A 7,197-nucleotide genomic window follows, 5' to 3' on the forward strand; every position below is an offset into this window, starting at 1 on the left:
TACAAAACTTTATCATATGTAAAGATGTGAGATTTCACAATATTGTTTGAAATAAACCTTCGTTTTAAAGATAAATAACGATGATACGAAGGAAAAATATTTTTATATATATATATATATATATATATATATGCGTCCGTGACATATATTGTGCAAAATATGATGATATATTTTATTTTCATGAGTTTGTTTTCATTAAATAAAATCCTTGAGAGTTTATGTATGCAAGTTGCATTAATTGCTGTTTTTTCGAAAAATCAGAAACGTGGGTTTTGAGGAACCTTCGAAGATAGACAATATATTTATGATGAAATATTTTATTATTGTAAACTTCATGGGTCAGTTATGTGAATGTTCACATTATGAAAATTGTGTCTGTGATTTTATGAAAAATCAGTTTTGAAATTAACAAAGTTTCGTTCGTTTTTTGTAGTTTTCGAAGAGACGAACGATTTTGAGGTGTTAACTCTAGTATTACTATCACCATTTTTAGTGGAAGTATAAAAGGTAAGAGTTAAGAGTTACCATTTTTTGCTTGTATTTCCTTGATTTATATCTGGACGGCATACTGAAGTAAAATGTGTTTGAACCTTTTCAGCTACTTAGCAAAGATGTCCAATTCCTAAGCTGACGACGCCTCGAGGGAAGAGATGTGCGTTGATGATGGTATCTCCAGAGATGATACATGCATGGATGAAACTTCCGTTGGGGGAGACGAAGACGAAATCCCTGGGATTAAGAATGTCCCGAACATACATGATGCATTCTTTGAAAAAGATATCCCAGGAGCTGAGAAACATTTGAAATCCCCAGTGTATCGTCTTTTGATAAATCCCAGAACTGTTACTCAGAAGAAGTTGGTGACTCCTAAGACAGTGATTCGATTTTTTCTTGAACGAGGGGTCTTCGCCTCATCAATCATAGAGTTTAAGCTTTCTCGACGACCTTTGGAGAAATTTGCCGGTTGGGCGAGGCATATGTTGGGTTTTCCTCATGTGAGGATTATGCTCGACCAGGCGCAGGTGACGAGATCTATTCAAGCTTCTGGAGAGTTGTTCATTTATCATGACGCAAGTGGTATTGTGGCTCTGTTTGCTCGCTGGTGCATTCCCACTCAACTTTCATATGTAGATGGGGAAAGTTTACCATTACCTTGGAAGACGTGGCGGCTCTGATGCATCTCCCGATCACGGGCAATCTTCCTAGGGATCTTTCAGATGAGGAGACCGCCGTTTCTCATGTCTTGAAAGCTGCAATGGAGAAAGCGAATAAGGCTGGTAGTAAAGGATGCTATGCTTCCTGGTTGACACACTGGTGGCCCAAAGACGAGGTTTCTGATAAACCCATCGACGGTATGTTACCCATTGCTGCTTTCTTATGTTTATGGTTGTCCAGAGACGTTTTTGAAGACAGTGGAAACTTGTTGAAGCCTTTTGTGATTCCCTTTGCTATTAAGATGGCTCAAGGTGAGCAACTTCCGATACGTAGTTTATTCTTAGGCTCCTTGTATTACAACCTGGACTCCTTGATTATAGACTCCAGTGTGTCGAACGGCTCTATGAAGATTGAGTGTTATGCCAACACGATGTTTCTTCAAGCTTTGATGTGGGAGCATTTTAAGAATTATGCACCTACTCCACGTAATGTTCTGCAAGGACCGAATACTGATGCGCGCCATACTTTCCCTGAGAAAGATAATGCTAGGATCATGCGTTGGTCCACCAAGCAGCCTCGTTCTAAAATACGTTTTATTGATGTGTTAGATGAAGAATCTGAGTTCAATTTTCGTCCGTGGGTGTCAGTCCCTGATTATGTTTCTCAGCCGATGACTTTCAATATTGGAGAAGGCACGAGTTTGAAGTCTGGTGTGCATCTGAGTGATGGCGAAAGATCTTTCATGTGGAGTTGCACTCCTGGTCATTTGCTATCAGTCACGTTTGGAGAGCTTTCAGTGGAGGAGTATAAAATTGATAGAGCAGCTTGACAAATGGGTATGGATCAGTGTGTTCCAACCATACGGAGGAGGAATCCATCAGTTGAGCAACTCAGGACTCATTTGGATCATACTCACGTGGATGAGAGTAGCTACTGGTTTCCTAGTTCTGGTATATTCGCCTATGTAACCCCAGGTTATGTAGAATTCTGGGATCAGCAACTTGGGCGTTTGCGTGGCTTTGTAAGATTTCCCATACCTCCATTCAAGGATCTTCCTTCGGCTGAGATGATTTCCAGTCGACCAAGATTGAAGTATCTTTCTGGTGATAAATGAAAGTCGTTTCCAGGATGCTCTCAGGTATGTTTCTTCATATAATCTTCACGAAATTATAAAAACTGTATTCTGATTATATTACTGGATTTCACCACAGGATGGTCGTAATATACGACCTCGAATCGGTGTAGATTTCTCAGAGACTGAGGCGGTTATTCATGGCGGAGAAGGCAGGCATAAAGGTTATAAGTTGTTACCCAATACCGTAAAGTCCCCAGTTGGTTCTTTGGTGAGTTCCCAATATTTCTCACCGTGACTTTCATTGCAATTAACATTAGAATCATGAAGCCAATGTTGTTAATTTTGTTGTAGAATTTTACTCCATCGAGTCTTGAAGGTCTTCAATTTTCTGCTACTGAACAAGCAATCGCTGATTTGAGTGACGAAGAAACTGTAAGTATTTCTTCACATGTTCAAATGTGGTGATTCATGGATGAAAATATTGATTGTAAAGGACGTGTACAGGAGGATGTCGTCATGGAGATGTAGAATTCTGGAACTCAATCATCCTCTGGGAAGGGGAATGGAGGTAATTCCCAAGATTCAGAGCCGGATGGAAGTGATGTTCCTCTTGTCGTTGATGTGGACAATTTCAATCCCTTGGACACTTCGGTGACTCTTAAAGTAAGTATATATCCTGTATATTCTTCATAGAAGTATAAAAGTGTTGACTTGTGAATGAATGAATGAGAACCCATGTGAATATATGAAAACTTAGTCGAATTTCGTCGTCAGAAAATTCAGAACCCAGCTTTTTAATAGAAACGCCGTAGAATCTTCGTCCGGAGTCGGATTTTGATGATCTGCATGTGAAAATTCAAGACCTAAAAATTTCCAAGCTTTGTTGAAGAAGCTTTTTAAGTTTTGAGCATGTTCAGAGCCTGAAAAAGGCGAAATAGTAAACTTCCAGGAGACTTCCAGAACTTTTTCAGATTGCGCATCACTTTATATTTTGGCCACATCTACTTGATCGTTCATCGGATTGCCATGAAATTTTGACATGTCATAGAGAATATCCATACGAAGATAATGGTATATGACCCATCCTCAGATTCCTTGTAGATTGCTCCCAGTTTGTCTCCAAGTACATGGTAGAGTTCAGTTTCTTCAGACGGACTCATCGTAAAATGTGTTTTCATGAATTTCATGTTATTTGATCATGACTTGAATGTAGTGTGATGAACCTTGATGATGTTGACTTTCTGGTATACTGTGTTTCATAATCTCCTTTGGATTCGTGATTCTAACCTCATGTAATCTTCGTATTAGGTGCTAAATACCGAAGTTGAGGATACTGGAGCCAACGATGATAACTCTAACCATTACGGAGTTATTTATGAAGAGACAACCATCCATGTATTTCAAGGCCATGAGAAAGTCGTCGTTACTGCTGTTATGGAAACCCAGATGGTTGTTGCCTCAGTGATAGAAGAAACCGAGACAGAAGCGGAGAATACCGAAGGAACTGTTGCCTTAGTCGTGGGAGCCACTCCAGTGACCGAGAACCGTATAATAGTGTATGAATATCCAACTGCAGGGGTCCCTTTCGATCCTCCCTTTAACACTTCACTCCCGTATCATGAACTGGTCGGTGGATTCAGCGTTCCCATTGGATATGCACGCTTGTACGAAACGATATGGAAGAAGTTAGGCCATATGATCGTTGACAGGAACCCTGGGCGTGCTTATGCTTTAACCATGCAAGTTGGCGTTATCTTGCGTGTCGTGAGTGATATACATACGAGACCCAGGAATACCGTGACTCCAGATATACTCTTTGATTGGGAGTTTAACTTGGAGAAATCAGAAAGACTTGGCCTCAACGTGAAATGGCTTCGTAAGCAAATAAACGTTATCATGGATTCATGTGAGAAGAACATACCCTTTCCAAACGATGCTGTGAAGGAGAAGGAGGACAAGATTGCCAAGCTGACCGAGGAGTTGAACAAGGAGAGGGCGGCTTTGCAAATCTTAAAGGATGCTGATGAGCGAAAGCCTTTTCTTGCTGATCTCTTGAACTTCTGAGAGATGTGAGGTTTATACTTGGGTTTTTGATATTTTGATGGTTTTGGATTGACTGATAGTTGAGGATTTTCTGGTAGATTTGATAGAAATTTTCTTTTACGAAATATGAACTGAATTTTGATAAATTGCTGAATTCAAATACTGATTGCAAGTACTGCAAATGTTTTGGAGGAATTGAAATACAAATGAAAGAAAATCCTAAATGTTAAATCCCAACACCATGAGTGCTTCAAACGCCCAATACCTTAAATGTCTGATAATTTCAGTTAAACGCCTTGAGCCAATTTTAGTGAATTACTGGTAGGGTTCTGTCACCTGTGTTGGTAAATTTGTAGTATCCTCCGGCCACGGATTCAGTGACCATGAATGGTCCTTCCCAATTGGAGTTCCTTGTAGAATGAAGACCGCGCTGAACTGCTTTGAGAACCAGGTCCCCTTCATGAAACTTGTTAGGCTTGGTCGATCGTGCCTTGAATATCTTCCGCTGATTCGGAATTCCCCGTTTGATGGAATTCCTCGATTGTGGCCCGTATGGACACACGCGCGGAAGAGAGTATTCAGCATAGTGTTGATCATGCTTAGCCAATTCTTCAGCAATAAACCTCTCGATGGAGTGATCGATTTGAAGAAGTTCTGAACCCAACCATTGAGTGTAATACTGCTGAGGTGAAGTCACCCACTCGTAGCTTTTGATGACTGCTAAATTATTCATGGGGAGAAGTCCCTGGACCATAGTAGCGTATTTGAACATTTGTAATATTGGAGCAAGAGGAGGAATAAGACTTGCCTGAGCTCGAAACCTTCTGACAAAGGTGTGTGGATTATCTTCAAGTTCCTGTGTAAGTCCCATCAGAGTTTTTACTTCTTCCAGATGCTCAAACGGTGGTGCGTCCTCTGCTTCGTCTTCTGACTCGGAATCCTTATCGATGACAGGATGTGTTGAAGGCATCGTTGTCCTTTCAGCATGAATCCAAGTTCTCCCAAGGACCATGTCGTATCCAAGGTCTTCCCGGGTTATGAAAAACTTGGCCTCAGTGCAGATCGATCTTTCCGTAACTTTGAGAGTGATGAAGCCGTATGCGTTTCTGAAGATTCCTTCGTGGCCCTGATTGCTATGGGAGCGTGGGTGGCTTCCCTTCGAGTAATACCATCAGCTCTGAGAGTTTTCAAAGGGATGATGTTGACGGCGGTACCAACATCGATGAACGCCCTCTTGAACTCATTTCCTTTAATGTGCATTGTGGTGAGCAGTCCCCAGTCATATATTTCTGTGTCGGTGGCTGAAGGTCCGGTGATAGTCTCTTGGATCAGCGGACGTCTTCCGGACACGATGTGGTTCAGTGTAGCAAACATGTCTTTCCTTTGAGCTTTCGAAAGATACAACAGCTCGCAGACATGTTCGATCAGAGATTGGACCGTTTCCTTGATAGGAGGTTCGGAGATGGTAAAAGTTCTGACTGGGAGGGGGTTTTGTGCACCCCCTCAGTCCCCAGGTTGAGCTCTCCTGATTCGACATTTTCTTTGAATATGCGCTTCAAAATTTTTCAATCACTCGTGGGATGGCTGACGTATCTATGGAAGCGACAATACCGAGGATTTTCCGTGGCCTCTTCAGTTGGTTCCTTCTTGGCATAAGGCAATTTGATTGCGCCATCTTGAATCCAGGCATCGAGTAGTTCATTAACTTCTTCCATTGAACAGGGAAAATCAGGTGCTTCTGGATCTTCCATATGCTGAGGAGGGATTTTCGAATTCTCCTTCTTGTGTGTCTTTGAAGGGGTGGAGGAAGTCTGTTTGTGTTTTGGTTTTGATTCTCGCTTACTCCCTTCCGCGACAAATTTTTTTGAAGGTTGCAGATTATACTGCTTATTGATCAGACGCCTGCTTCCTCGAGTGTCTTTTGAATCTTCAGTCTTTGTAGACTTTGCTCTTTCCATAAGAGCGGGGGCAATGGTTGCCGACCTCTTCGCAGCTTCGTGAAGCTCTGATAAAGTCTAAAATCGAAGGTTTTCTAGCAAGGCCCTGTAGACCGGGAGCATGCCATTGATGCACAAGTCCACCAGTTATTGCTCCGTGACGTTTGGGTCATGACAATCCAGGGCTTAGACTCTAAACCTTTTCACATAATCATTGGGATTTTCACTGACCCTCTGAAACATTCTTCCAAGGTCGGAGAGGGTGACTTGTTCTGACACGAAGAAGTATTTCCTGTAAAATGCGTTAACCATTTCTCCCCAATTGTTGATGGTCCCTGGTGTGATGTTGTTATACCAGGTGTATGCCCTGCCTTTCAGAGATTTTGACAATTCCTTGAGACGGACGACATGATTATGTTAATGTTCTCCCAAGGCTTCGAGAAAACGAGAGACATGTTCCCGAGCATTGCCAGTTCCATCATACAAGGTGAAAGTTGGAGAAACGTAACCTTTGGGGAGTGGAATCCTCTGCGTAGCGGCAGTATAAAGAGGTTGATGACGATGGTCATGCGATGTATTTCCTTTTCCATGATTCTCTAAGAGGTGCTCCAGATCCTCGCGAGTGATGAAATTCGGTGATCCCTTCGCTGATGAGTTGTCTGCAGCAGTTTTGTGGACTTCGTCGTCTTCTACTGTATGGATTGGAATTACTTCAGGATCGTCCGAGGATTTCTCCTTCTCCTTTCCCTTCTCTTGAGTCTTCTCTGACATCTTGTCAGTAAGAGTTTTGAGATAATTACACAGCTCCTTCTGTGTAGCAGCCATGTCAATCTGGTTCTTTGCAAGTGTCTCCTGCACTTTGATAAGATCAGCAATGGTAGGCGGTGCATCTCCTCTGACTTCTTCAGGGTTTCTTCCGGACAGTGGATGACCTTCGGCGTGGGGAGGAGTAGTGTCACCACCATCAGTGTTGGAGGTCCGAATTGT

The sequence above is a fragment of the Papaver somniferum genome, chromosome 7 (genome assembly GCF_003573695.1).
Source record: "Papaver somniferum cultivar HN1 chromosome 7, ASM357369v1, whole genome shotgun sequence".
Taxonomy (NCBI): Eukaryota; Viridiplantae; Streptophyta; class Magnoliopsida; order Ranunculales; family Papaveraceae; genus Papaver; species Papaver somniferum.